Below are 14,145 nucleotides of genomic sequence, written 5' to 3' on the forward strand. Positions count from 1 at the left end.
ACTGAGAGGACAATTCTTAGGCGGCTCTTATCACTCACAAATATGATGGCACAACTTAGTGAGGTGTAGTAGATTGATTGATGGCTTGTTTAGGCAAAGCTCAACTTGTTTTCACAAACTTTTCACCTTTTGATATGCCTAGATAAATGACTCTCACTAAAATTGCTTATCTCAAATATGGGTCTATCTAGAAAAAGTGGTTAGATTTGAAAACGGGTTGAAAAAACAGTTTGAATAGTGATAACCCAAAGGTTATCATATCCATGCATTTGAGATGAGTAAGTTCTAATAATCTCAAATGCATGGGCCCAATTGAGCGCCATGGTCATAACTTATTAACGTAGGCTAACATCTCTTACTTAGCCATAAGAGTCGTACAAAAATGATACAGTTTTGATATAGATCTAAATCATAATATGCTACAATAACAAAAATTATCCTTATATATATATAAATTTTGCAATTGGAGAATATGTATCTTCATAATTCACTCCTTTCCTTTGCGATGCGAAAAACCTTTCGCCAGTAAATGAGGTTTGAATTTATCAATGTTTTCATTAGACATTTTTTTTCTTAAAACCCATTTACACCCAATGGACATTCTTTCCTTAGGTAAATCTGATAATTTTTAGACATAGTTTTTCTTAATGGACTTAATTTTTTCATTCACGGATTTTACCAAGACAAATTATTCATGCGAATCAATTTCTTCAATATATATTAAATTATTAGTCATCTCATCCATATCTATTGAGTAACATAGTTCATCAGCCACGTATATATAGTAATCATTTGTGTAAGATGGAGGCCCTCTAGGCCTTTTATGACCACTTAACGTATGATGTGAAGATAAATGAGTTCTATCTAAAGGTGTATCATCACTTGATTGATCAAAAAGATCATTCACAGTTGATTCATTATTTAATTGTTTGATAGGATCATCAATATCAATAGGATAATAAATACCATTGTCCATATCCATGGGAGCATCACGATTGCAATTTTGATTTTTCAAAAAATCAACATCTTTGTTTTCAATTAGACCAACACTAGGTGTTGTACTCTAGTGGGCCCAGGGTGAGTCTGAGTTTGATCCTAGGCCTAGGTTAGGTCAGGTATAGGTCAAACAGGTTCAAAACATATTCTAGTTGGGACCAACAACTTTCAAGAGAAAATTTTGTGCTCCCAAATGGGACTACTAAAAATTATAAAATTTTAGGTGAAGGTTCTAGAAAGGTGTGAGAAGACTATGTAAAAATTGAAAAGTCAAACACGTTCAAGTTTAGGAGAAACAGGCTCAAAAACACGTGAAACAAAATAAGGGATGAGACTAGACTTGACTGAGTTTCGGGTCTCGCAGGATCTAATAGGAAATTTATTTCTCTCTCTACTGGGGTTTGATAAAATTGTGAGATTTTGTGAGTAGACTTAGGACACATCAGAGGAGCTATATGTCAAATCTCAATCCTAAATGAGTTTGGAGCAAGGAGATTTTGCAAGTTGTGTCTGATTATGCAATTATCAGCATAACAAAATCCAACTTGGGAGCAAGGTTTAATGTTTGGGCAAGGGGTTAAGGTACATTTGAGCTTAGGACAAGGCTGGGATAACTCACCAAGGTAGTTCTAAGTGTGAACCAAGGTCTAGCAAGGTCTGAAACTCATCAGAGCAGCAGGTTCACCAAGGTGATTGCAAGACTGTCAGGTACCCTAGTGCTTCACACAATCCTTGGACTTGGCAATGCCTAGTCCAAATGAGTTGGTCGACCTAACTTGGGGTTGAAGCAACGGTTGGGTTTGGGCTTGGCTTCGAAGGTCAGGTTGAGTGTAGGACACTTCTAGGTAGAGGCTGAAATATTTAAATATTTTTATCAACAATTTTTAGTCACTGTGTTTATATGCCATACTTTTTTCTGATTTTTTGTAGATAGAATTTGATTTTGGGGAGATTTTGAGCCCTAACGAGCCCAAAATCTTTGTCCTTCAAATTTTTGTCTTTGTCCGGACTGCAAACCCAGTTTTGTCCTCCATTAATGTTTGGTCATTCGTTGACCGTCGTCCGTTGTGCATTGGTTATCAATTGACCATCGTCTGCAGACCCTTGCATATGCAGGCTCTACCAGCCGCAAACCCTCAACATCCACTGACAGATAGTGTTGTTACCATTTGTAGTCACTCATGTCTGCAGGCTCTGCCGTCTCTTGATAGATAGTGTCATTCGCAGACACTCGCGTCTACTAGCTATGCCATCTCATAGGTCTTTACCGCTCAAACGCGTTGCATTCTTTTGCTTCTTTTTTTGCTAGATCTATTATTTATTTAGCTAGTTTACTCTGTGATAGGATGATTTTGCATTAATTGCTTATACAAATATATTAAGCTTAGGCTTTCGCACAAGTTTTAGAGACACTTGCTTGAGAAAATACATGCTCACATAGAAAATAGGAAAAAGACAACCTCCAGCAAGTTATGGTTTGCTTTGAAACATTGTTTGATTTTATTGTGTGCACCTCATTTTTTTTTTCTTCTCTTAAGAAAAAGAGTCCTTTTATTGCGATTTTTTTAAAAATCTCTTGTTATATCATTTGGATCTTTGGATCTCCTCAGTAGTACCTATAAGTTGTTAGCTTTAGTATATTAGTGGTGGTACCATTGAAGCTGAATATTTCACTCTAGTACTCTTAAGTTGTTAGCTTAGGTATGTTAGTATGAACCTAGAAGATTACCCTAAAACCCGAAAAGACCTTACAAATAAGTAGATATATCTTTCTAAGGTACCCATTATTTTGCTGAAACCCAACTGTTTTTTGCTAATACATGCTTAATTTGGTGAAGAAAAACACCTGTGATATATCAAATGAAAGCCAGATTCAAGAGAAATATGATCAAGTCTAAACGTTAATCAGCTGAACAAAGATTATTGAATCCATGTGACCAGATCTAATAACATAAGGGTTCATATTAGATGAGCACTCCATTATGAAATCCGATTGAAATCTTGAATCAGATTAAGGCATGATTTATAGAAATTGGATAACTTCAAGTCATTTAATTTTAGTGGTCCTTCAAGAAAGAAATTCTATGTTGGTCCATGTCTGTGTGTGTGAGAGAGAGAGAGAGAGAGAGGTGGCTTGAATGCAACTGTGAAAGAGTGCAATGAAAGACCATGTGTGTAAAGTGATGGTGATAGTTACCTGTCATGACGCTAGATCTCCTTGACACGGTAGAGTTATGGCATTAAATGTACATTTAGAATTTGATTGGACCCTATCAGCCATCATTTATGTTATTTTTATATTTCATTTTTTTTTGAATCTTTTGAAGTTATGAAAACTTTAGAAAAAAAATTTAAATGATTATTTCAAAATAATTTGATACAATTCTGAATGGGTTGATTCTTTGAATTGTTTTGAAAAATGATTCTGCCCAAAAACTAATTTTGACCATAGTGGAAAAAGTTTAAAACATGTTTTTTTTTAGTAAAAAACTTACGAGATTTTGAATTTTGTTAAAATCTGAGTTTTTTTTGCAAAATCTCAATAATAAAAAATAAATTAAAATATAAAAATAAATTTTTATAAAAAAATATTTAAAAATAAAAACCACATGATAAATATCCATTTAAACTGTGAATATCTCGTTTAAATTGCAATATTTATGTTTTACCAAAAAAATCATGATATTTTGAAAATATCATGACACTACAAAAAAAATGCCAAATAGCAACTGAATTTTGTGACGAAATTTTTCCGTCGCAAAGTTGCGACGGATTAGCGAGCGCAAAACATCTGTCACTAAGTTCATAAATATTTATAAAATTAGCGACAAAAAAACATCTTTCGTCAACTCCGTTGCTACGTAGCGACGGATTAGCGACTGAAATTTTATGTCGCAAAACTCGTCGCACTTAGCGATGGATATAGCGACGGAATAACTCTGTCGCTAGTTAGCGACGGAGTTTGCGACAGAAATATTCCGTCGCTAAATCCTGATGTAAAATGCTCGTTGATTAGCGACTGGAATATTTTGTCGCTAGTTCATCACGAACGATCGATGTAAATCCCCCTAAGGCACGAAATCAATTTTTTTTTTTACTCTCACCAACGCCTCTCTCTCTCTCTCTCACCCGCACTGCTTTCCGTCCTCTCTCCAACTACTGCCCCCTCCCTCTCTCCGGCTACCGACAATCGCCCCCCTCACGCCCTCCGGCTACCGCCCCCTCCCTCTCTCCGGCTACCAGCGACTGCCCCCATCCCTCTCTCCGGCTACCGGTGACCGCCCCCCAGTCTCCCAGGTAACTCCCTCCCCCAGTCTTCTTCTTCTTCTTCATCTCCTTCTCGCCCTTCATCTTGTTTAGGCAGGGGTGTCGCCCCTGCCGCCTGTCATTTTTCAGCAGACCGACAGGGGCGATGCCTAGTCAAGCAAGGTCGATCCCTCTTGCCTCTTTCCTCTCTATCATGCAGAGGTGTTGCCCCTGCCGCCTGTCATTTTTCAGCAGACCGGCAGGGGCGATGCTCCTACCGCCTTTCTCCTTGGTCAAGCAGGGTCGAGCCCTCCTGCATCTTTCCTCTCTATCAGGCAGGTGCTTCGCCCCTGCCGCCTTATTTTCCAGCAGGGGCAATACTTCTGCCCCTCTCATTTTTATGGTAGGCAGGGGCAATGCCCCTGGCGCCTTTGCAGTTTTCGACAGAGGCGAAGCCCCTGCCGCCCTTATTTACCAAACAAGTAGGGGTGAGGCCCCCTGCCACCTTGGGATGTCTGGCAGGGGCCCTGCCCCTACCCATGTTTTTCCTCGTCTAGCAGAGGTGATCCTTCCTGTCGCCTCTGGATTTTTTTGGTAGGGGCCTCACCTCTGCCTCTGTTTTCCTTAGGCATGCAGAGGTGAGCTCCCCTACCGCCTTTGGATTTCCGGCATCCCCCTGCCTCTTTCCTCTTGGTCAGGCAGGGGTTCGCCCTCTGCCTCTGCCACCCTCTCCTTTGTGAGGCAGAGGCCTTTCCCCTCCCTCGATTTCTGGTAGGGAGGGCGAGGCTCTGCCTCCTACAGTCTAGCAGGGGCCTCGGCCCCTGCCGCTCGGGTTTTTCAACAGGCAAGGGACAAAGCCCCCCTTGTCTCTGTGTGTTTTTTACAGGTAGGGGGTGCCTCGATTTTTGTTTTGTTTTAATCTATTTTAGCATTCAACTAAGTTTCTAGTGTGATTTTTAGCAGGTTTTACTGTTTTTCATTAAATATAAGGAGCTCTGAGCACTATGCTTATAAAGGATTTCCAGTGAAAATCAATTTAAACCGAGTAAATACCCAAGGTGAGTAAGTGATGCAAGCACATCACATGTTATTTAATTTATTAGATGCAACACTTCTTTGTTCGCAAACTCACTTAGTTGTGGACATGTTGGGCATGATAGTTGTTAGCAGGATATTGGAGTGTGTTTGTTGCAGGTACATGTTTGATATTGTTTTGATATGAATGATTTGAATGTATTGCAATGTTTGATATTTTTGTATCCATGCTTGCATGAAGTTATTTTCCATTTGATTATGCCTTCTATGTGAAATTGTATCATGAATTTTTTGTTCAAATGAATATATTTATGTCATCATAACATTATTAAGATTTTCTTTTAACTAATGATGAAAATATCTGTAATATTTTAGGATAAAATGGTTGCAAACCATGAATGGATGTATCATAGGATAGTTGATAATGAGGTATCGCATAAATATATGGATGGTGTTGACAGTTTTATTGAATTCATAATGGCAAGTATCAGTACAGTGGATCCTACCGGTCGGATCAGATGTCCATGCATGATGTGTAAGAACAATTGATTTGTAGAACCTCATAGCGTTAGACATCACATATACAGGAAGAGTTTTGTTAGTGGTTATCAAAATTGAACGCTTCATGGTGAAGAATTTTGGAATAATTATGGTGCAAGGGTGGATGTGGTGCACAATAATTCATGTGGACCTGATATTTGATGTCGCAGGACCGAAAATGGGTTCTACTTTAGGACATAGCGATGCACCAACTGGGGTAGAGGAAGAAGCAACAAACGATGCAACTGGTACATTCTATGACTTACTTAGAGATGTTGATAAACCACTGTAGAATGGTTGCGAGAGTCACACCATCATGTCTGCATTTCTTCAACTATTGAATTTAAAATGCGAGTTTAATTTGAGTCAATCATGTTTTGACCGTATGTGCCCTATTGTAAAGAGTATGTTACCCAAAGATGAAAATTTGCCATAAAATCTCTATCGTGCGAAGGTTATGGTCAATGTTCTAGGTATGGGGTATCAAAAGATAGATGTTTGTCTCAATCACTACATGTTGTATTTTAAAGATAAAGAAAAAAGCAGATCATGTCCATCATGTGGACATCCTCGGTTCAAGTCAAAGACAAAGGAAAATGGTCGCACAAGGTCAAAAGAAGTGTCGTATAAGTCACTCCGCTACTTTCCTCTCACCCCTAGATTACAATGTCTTTATATGTCTTCGAGGACAGCTAAACAAATGATATGGCATACAAATAAAGTTCGACATGATGAAGACAAGATCACACATCTTGTTGACGCAGAAGCTTGGAGGCACTTTGATCGTACTCATCAGAAATTTGCTTTGGAAGTAAGAAATGTTAGGCTAGGTTTATGTACAGATGAATTTAATCCATTTGGGGGTAGATCAACCTCATACTCGTATTGGCCAGTATTTGTCACCCCATATAACCTTCCTCCAAGCTTGTGTATGAAGCTCCAAAATATTTTCTTGGCTCTATTGATCCTTGGTCCGACGTCTCCCAACCAAAATCTTGATGTATATTTGAGGTCATTGATTGATGAACTGAAAACACTATGGGATGACAGTGTTCTGATGTACGATGCCCACAAAAAACAAAACTTCAATATGAAGGTTGTTGTTCTATGAAAATCAGTCACTTTTCTGCATATAGTATGTTATCTGGTTGGAGCACACATGGGAAGTTAGCATGTCCGTACTACATAGAGGATACAAAATCGTTTAGATTGACGCATAGAAGGAAGTTGTGTTGGTTTGATTGTCCCCATCAATTTCTACCCAGCGATCACCCGTTCCGATGATAAAATAATGTGTTTCGAGCAAGCACAACTGAAATGGAAGATCTACCAACAAGGTTGTCTGGTATAAAGATTTTAAAAAGATTGCGATACTTTCTATGAGGACTGACAGATGCTCGTAGGGCGACGCCCTTTATTAGATTTGGAAAGGATCACAATTGGACAAAAAAATCTATATTTTGGAAACTACCATATTGGCCAACGTTATTAATACGACATAATTTAGATGTCATGCATGTGGAGAAAAATGTGTTTGATAATGTATTCAATACAGTAATGAACGTGAAAGGAAAAATGAAGGATAATCTGAAGGCACGTATGGATTTAAAAGTGGTATGTAAAAGATTAGAATTGGAACTCAAAGAGTACAATGGCAAAGTACTGAAACCAAAGGCAAGGTATGTGCTTGGTACAGATCAAGTAAAGCCAGTATGTCAATGGTTGAGACAGTTGAGATTTTCAGATGACTACGTTTCTAACATTGCTCGGGCTGTGAAGATAGATGATGGACAGTTATATGGGTTGAAGAGCCATGATTGTCATATCATTATGCAATGGTTGATACCCCTAGCATTCCATGATATATTAGACAAACCTATATGGGGGGTATTGTCCGAGTTGAGTATATTTTTTAAAACATTGTGCACAATTGAAGTCGTAGTATCTGAGGTAAAGAATCTAGAGGAATCTGTCATAACTACTATTTGTCAGCTGAAGAAGATATTTCCACCAACATTTTTTAATGTTATGGAACATGTGGTCATACATTTGCCATATGAACTTAGGGTTGGTGGACCTGTGCAATATCGGTAGATGTACCCATTTGAAAGGTATATGTTTATTTAAAAATTTATTTTCAATACTATTGAGAAATTTATTGTAATCTGAGATGTATATTGTTGATAGATGCATATTTGACCTCAAAAAAAAGATTTAGAATAAAGCAACAGTAGAGGGCTCTATTTGTGAGGCGTACACCTTAGAAGAGATTTCAAATTTCTCATCTATATACTTTGAACCTCACATTCTAACACATTACACATGCCCACCTCGTAATGATGATGGGGAATGATTAACTGAAACTAACAAATTGTCTATATTTCAACCACTTGGACATGCATTTGGCAGTTGTCGGTCAAGACTCTTGAAAGATCGAGAGCAAGACGCAACACAAATATATATCCTTTTCAATTGCTCAACAATCAACCCATACATTGAGTAAGTATAGTTAATACGTAACATTAAGTTCTATACGTGTGTACATGGTTCAATAAAATACGTTTATGTTAAGTGTAGATGATTTGATTTGGAATTACGAAGAAAACTTTCACAACTCACTGATGCAGAAGTACAAAAAGAACGTGAAAATAAATTTGTGGCATGGTTGAAAGAGTTGGTAAGGACGATTGTATACATTTTTCCCTTTATACAACAATAAGATACTTGTCATGATCATAGTCCTTATATGTGCTTGTAGGTCTATCATGGTGATGTTAAAGATCAAGGAATATGTGATTTACAGAATGGTCCATCTAAAGTTGTGTAGTGTTATAACGGGTACATCGTAAATGGTTATTGTTTCCATACAAAAGACTACAGTGTCAACAAGTCAACGATGAATAGTGGTGTGTGCATCAAGGATAACAGCTATGGTGAAAATGAACATGACTACTACGGTGTTATAGAAGAAATAATGGAGTTGACTTACTTAAGAAGTAACAACTTAACTTTATTCAAGTGTCAATGATTTGATCCCATAGCAACTAGAGTCGACAAAGTCTCAGGCATTGTGGAGGTGAATGGTAAGTTAAGGTTTGGAATATATGAATCATTCATATTAGCCTCACAAGCTCAACAAGTGTATTATATATCATATCCGACTACAAGGAAGTCAAATAGAAATGAATGGTGGGCAGTTTGTAAGGTGAAGTCCAAACTATACCCCGAGTATGATCACTTACAGGAAGACAAGATTGATGAAAAGGATGAATACTATTAATCAGATGATATGCATGACTTCTCTTATGGTCACAATGCTGCACATGGTATGCATGTCATATCTCCATTGGATGATGGCATATGCATGGAAGAATGTGATCCAAATGATATACGAAGTGGATGGACGCTAAATGAAGAAGAAGAAGATGATGACAAAGAGGAGGAGAAAGAGAAAGAAGACTATGAAAGTCAGACAAGTGATGATGAGTCATTCACGAGCTAGTGAAATACAATTTGATCTGAATGATTTAAATGATTAGAATGATTTGAATATATGGAAATGTATTGTATTGATTTGAATATATTGAAATGTGTTGCAATGTTTGAATGTCTTGCATGAAGTTTTTTTCAATTTCATATGAATGATTTGAATGTATTGAAATGTATTGTATTGATTTGAATATATTGAAATGTGTTGCAATTATTGAATGTCTTGCATGAAGGTTTTTTCAATTTGATCTGAATGATTAGAATGATTTGAATATATTGAAATGTATTGCAATGTTTGAATGTCTTGCATGAAGGTTTTTTCAATTTGATCTAAATGATTAGAATGATATGAATGTATTGAAATGTAGTGTATTCATTTGAATATATTGAAATGTGTTGCAATGTTTGAATGTCTTGCATGAAGTTTTTTTCAACTGTACTTAGTAATTAAAGTTTGCTTAACTTAGCATTTCTGTATAATTTGTATGCATTTTTTATTTGTACTATTTTTTATAAGCAGGATATATGAATTGTACGAGAAATTTTTCTTGATTTTCAAAATATTTTTAAAAAAATATTTAATTTTTTTATAACAAATTAATGATGGAGTAGCGATGGATAATATCTGTCACTGTTCCGTCGCCAATTTGAGGTAGCCGTTGGTTTGCAGCGGAATTTAAACCGTCGCTACTCCATCGCTAATTAGCGACGAATATTCATCCGTCGATAAATGGTAGCAACAGAAATAGCGACAAATTAAATTCCATCGCTTAACCAAATCGATCTTTGTTTAACGATGAATTTGTGGCGTACATGATCCGTCGCAACATAGCGATGAATTGGCGGCAGATAAATTTCGTCGCAGTTTAGCGACTAGGGTTATGCGATGGATGATATCCGTTGCTAGTCCATCGCAGAATTCGTCCTAAACATGTACAACGATGGATTAGCAACGGATAGCATCCGTCTGCTATCCGTCGCCATTAGGCATTTTTCTTGTAGTGTGAGAAATTATTGTTTTTAACTTCCAAGTAATTTCTCACGATATAATTACGAGTTTTTTATAAATCTCATGATATTTGTCTAACATCATTTTCAAATTGGTTGTTTCATATTTATTTTAGGTTTTGACCCTCTTCCATTGGACTTGCCTTTCCTTGAATTGTCAACCATTTGTTCTTAGTGTCAATCCTTTTCTTTATATTGAATAAAACAAACATCAAATCATTATGGTGAGAAAGTGTCATGCTGGCACAAGTGCCAGCGTACGACTTTTTATGTGTAAATTCTTATATACCCTCCCACTTATGAAAGCTTTCTCATGAGAAGGTTAAGTTGGCAGGATTTTATAAAAAATTGTGCTCCTTATCATGAACGGCCAAGCCCTTCCATAAGAATGAAACAGAGATTTTTGGAAGTCACCAGAATTTTTAGAACTTTTATAGAATAGACTATCAGTACTGGATAGGTCAGACAAAAAATGAGTTCTCTTAAATGGTCCACTGAAAATCTTTGAGTTTTTAGGAGGTGATTATAGACACACTAGGGAGGGTTCAGCTAAAATTTTGAAGTCACAGACCATGAGAATTGGGAGCTACAAAATTTCGAAGTTTAGAAAAATTCGAAACTACGCAAGAACATACTAGGTTTTAGTACCGACCAACTGGATTGAAAAATTGAGTTCTCATAACCAAAACTTGATAAATCCAAAAATTTTGAGAGTAGGTTAAGGACACACAGAAGAATCTAGGGTCCAAATTTCAGATCTAGATTCTTCATGGTTTGGGCTGGAGAATTTTTTTTAAGTATGACAAGGATCTGGGTTGTTATGGATTTCAGGTTTGGACACACTTGGGTATAGGTGGGTTCTGACTTGGATGGGATAAGAAAAATGATTTGTGGACTAAGGTGCCTTCAAGGTCCAGATGAGCTTGGTTTCATTTAACGAGGTTTCACACTAACCTACATAGCGAAGAGGAAAGAGAAAACAGTAGGGAAAAACAAAATTCAGCAGACTCTCTTATAGCTTACTGCACCCACGACACTTGCGTATCTTATATGCACGCAAATGGTCTGCTTAGGTGAGCCTCCAGCTGATGGAGCCACCTTCACTCGTGGTGCACCCACGGTTGGCCTCTCTTGTGATCAAATATAAAAGTTTGATTTGCTCCATGCATCTTTGTTGATGTTGCTTTGTTCTCCAATTTATGCCAAGGAGTTTAGAATCCAACTTGACATGGTTCCTTTTGCGTACAACCATTTCCATGCATAGCTTTACCATGAGGTATTGGGATCCTCCAATCCTATTGCTCTTCTCCGGTGCATAGTCGAGCATCACCTTCTCAAATATGTCCTTTATCTTTACGCAATTCAGCCACAAACATGTCTAACTCTCGATCATGGTTTTGGGGCTCCACATCAACTCCCACGAACACAAGCATGTAGAAGGCATTATTGTGGCCTTCCACAGCTGCAAGCATGACAGTTGAGGATCCATCATTGTTCTCGACCTTCAACTCATCACCCTTCGAAGGGAATGAGTCAGTCAGCTCCCCTTCTGAACTAGGGAGCGCCTTGCCGCAGTGCACACAAGCCGCAATGGCGTTGGAGTTCAAAACCTTTGCTTCTTTCTATGGAGTTATGAACTCTGCAGAAGGATGGTTGCAACCACTTTCGTTGGCTGCAGGTGGAGAGGGTAGACACTGGCTGCATGTGTGAGTCAATAGGATCAGCAAGATCGGGCTTTGAATTCTCATTTATGAGAACTTAGTCCATTCTCGTTCAAACCCCATTAACTGGTTCTTGCATGATCTTATCCTCTGGATCATCGTGTTTCTTTTTTAGCAACCCATAATCAATTTCAATAGATCGTAACTGCTGACGAGTAGCTCGTATATCCACTTGGAGTTGCTACAACATGCTCAAGATTTGTTGAAGGCTAACTCCGGCATACTCTATGTGAACACCACCAGTTTTGGTGTTAGATCTTCCATCAAGTTTGCGGATGAATTTAGAATTCCTTTTCGGTGATTGGTCTTGACCTGGCTTAGGTGGTTATGGTTTGCTCCAGGTTTGCTTATATACCAATTGTTGCACTCCGATGACCCTGAGCTAAGTCTAGGTTTGAACATAGGTATGGGTTAGGTCAAACAGGGTCATGTTCAAAACAGGTTCTTGTTGGGAGCGACAATTTTTTAGAGAAAAATCTGTGCTCCTAAACAGGACCACTAAAAATCAAAAAATTTCAGGTGGAGGTTCTAGACAGGGTGGAAGAAAAAAGTGCATAGTCAAACTTGTTCAGGTTTGAGAGAAATGGGCTCGAGAACAGGGGAGACAGAACGAGGGAGGGACAAGACTAGACTCATTCAGGTTTGAGCTGAGCTGGCAGGATTTTATAAAAATTTATTGGCCTAGGGACACTGGAACTGAGAGTTATGATTTTTGGAATTCACCACAAATTTTAGAACTCCTACAGGGCAGACTGAGTTCAGCTCTAGATAGGTCAAACAAAAAAAGAGTTCTCTTAAATGGTCCATTGATTCTAACAACGTTGTGTAAATGAATCCTTTTAGACCCATAAGATAGAACCGATTCTAGTTGAGGTTGTAATTAAACTCCAGTCATTCAATTTTAGTGGTCCTTCAAGAAAGAAATTCCATGTTGGTCCACTTATATGTATGAGAGAGAGAGAGAGAGGTAGCTTGAATGCAACTGTGAAAGAGAGCAATGAAAGACCGTGTGTGCTTCTTTTATTTGCCAATGGCAGTAGATGAGGCCATGCAAATGGATGTAAACTGATGGTGATAGTTAGTTACTCTGACGTGAGGCTGTATCTCCTTGACACTGGGCAAAGTTATGGCATTAAATGCACGTTTAGAATTTAAACGGTGATATTTATGTTTTGCCAAAAAATCATGATGTTTTTAACTTTCAGGTAATTTTTTGCCATATTATCGTTATATTTTCATAAATCTTATGATATTTGTATGACATCATTTTTCAAATTGGCCTTTTTCATGTTTATTTTAGGTTTTCACCCTCTTTTGTTGGACTTGCCCTTCCCTAAAATGTCAACTGTTTGTTCTTAGAGCTTGTTTGTTTCACTTTGCAACTTTCATGTAAAAAGTGATCTGTTGGCAATCCTTTTCTTTATAAAGAATAAAACAAACAACAAATCAAATCATTATGATGAAAAAGTGTCATGTTGGCACAAGTGATAGGGCATTACTTTTTATGTGTAAATTCTCATAGACCTTTCTCCTTATGAAAGCTTTTTCGTAAGAAGGCTGAGCTGGCAGGATTTTATAAAAATTTGTGCTCCTTATCAAGAAAGGCGAAGCCCTAAATTAAAAGCACATATAAGAATACTCTAGTGTTGTCGGGTCAGGTAGGATATCCAACCAAATTAGAGCACTCCTGCTAGTTTACTATTAATATTTTATCTAAATAAGATTATTTCTAAAGCTATAAAATATAGATGACTATACAATACCAATCGCACATTTTGATGGACATGCATGTGGTCCCCAATCTATCATCTCCCAAAGGAGATGTGTGGTGGAGACTGAACATAACAATTGATCAGTTATATACAGTATGACCTGATGTGCTCTCAATAAAATCAATTGTCAATCCTGCCTGACTGTTATTTAGCTCCAATTCTGATCGACCTAAATAAGATCCGGGTTGGTGTTTTAGTTCCCACATCAGGGAATTCGGATTCTGGTCGGGTTGGATGCCGAACAGAGACCCAACCCATTGGCTGTTTTGAACAGATGGGTAATGTGGATCGTACCCAGATTCTCATTCAAGCTTCCTTGGTCTCAGCTTGCAGTTGCG

The sequence above is a fragment of the Nuphar pumila genome, chromosome 15, assembly GCF_984573655.1.
Source record: "Nuphar pumila chromosome 15, dmNupPumi1.hap1.1, whole genome shotgun sequence".
NCBI classification, from domain to species: Eukaryota; Viridiplantae; Streptophyta; class Magnoliopsida; order Nymphaeales; family Nymphaeaceae; genus Nuphar; species Nuphar pumila.